This window comes from Tupaia chinensis, unplaced genomic scaffold (assembly GCF_000334495.1).
Source record: "Tupaia chinensis unplaced genomic scaffold, TupChi_1.0 Scaffold000355_1, whole genome shotgun sequence".
In the NCBI taxonomy this organism is placed as follows: domain Eukaryota; kingdom Metazoa; phylum Chordata; class Mammalia; order Scandentia; family Tupaiidae; genus Tupaia; species Tupaia belangeri.
Window position 1 is genome coordinate 12961006 of NW_006159850.1, and position 1407 is coordinate 12962412.

Below are 1407 nucleotides of genomic sequence, written 5' to 3' on the forward strand. Positions count from 1 at the left end.
GAATGGAGGAGAAGGGATTGCGGTGTAGCCATCCCCCCGGGGGGTGATTTCTCGCTTTCTATCTCTCTGTCTCTCTCTGTTTGTCTGGCGAGCGCACGTGCCCTATAGCAAAAACCTCCTCTCCCTCCCCCCCAAAAAAAGAATTATTAGGTCATTGGAAAATCATGATGTATTTTTTTAAAAGAGATTTTTTGTTATAGGGTATGTGTGCTCGCCAGAGACAGAGAGAGACAGAGAGATAGAAAATGAGAAATCACCCCCTAAGGGAGAGGGCCACACTGCAATTCCTTCTTCTCCATTCTCCTCTTGGAATCCTGGGCACATATGCACATGCACCTGGCATGAGTTTTAAACTGCTGGGTCTGGGATTTGAACCATGGTCGACTATGTAGGCATCCAGTGACATAACCATTATGTCATTTCCTGCTCCCATGATATATTTTTCTATGCAAAAATGTGCCATGACTTTTCCAAAGACCCAATATTTAATTTTACTTATTATTATTAATTTGCTACAGGGGATGTGCGCTCACCAGAGGGAGACGGGGGCGGGGTAGGAAAGGGGGGTAAGTGAGAAAGCAAGTCATCAGGTTCAGGACTGGAACCACAGTCGGCCATGTGGGAGTCCAGTGTCTTAACCGCCATGCCACCTGCCGACCCCAGGTCTCGTGATTTATTACCAGAAAAGTGGAGGGAGACTAGAGTGTCTGTGGCCTGCCTTGGGGAGAAAAAGGCGCAAGGAGGAGTGTGAGGAAAGTTTATGCTGTCTCGAGCAGGCCCCGGGGCCTAGTGGTTATGGGAGCCAGACCTACATGCTTACCGTGTGGCTGGAATCCCAGCACCAGTGGCTTGAAAAGCACACTGGTGGGACCAGCAGGTGGCATAATGGTTATGGCACTGAATTCCCACATGGCCAACCACAGTTCAAGTCCCGGACCTGGTGGCTTGAAACTCACGCTGGGCATGCGTGTGCCCAAAATCCCAAGAGGAAACTGGAGGAAGAAGAGGGATTGTGGCATGGCCATCTCCCTGTCTCTCTGTCTCTCTCTGTCTCTCCGGCAAGTACACGTGCCCTATACCAAGAATCTCTCTAAATCAAAACAAAACAAAAAGCCACACTGGGTGCATGTGTGTGTGTCCCGAATCCCAGCAGGGCAGAGGGATGGAGGAGAAGGGACCACGGCCACCCCCCACTGGCGGTGCTCTCTCCCTCTCCCTCTCCCTCTCCAGCTAGTGCATGCGTCCTCCTGCCATCAAAAGAGGGAGACAGCGGTCAGACGCCCCCACCTTTCTCTCTTGGCCTCTGTTTCTAAACTACTTCAGAACAAACACAACAGAACCAGCAGTTAGCGTAATGGCTATGTCGCTGGACTCCCCCGTCGTCGACCACGGTTCGAGGCCCCGACC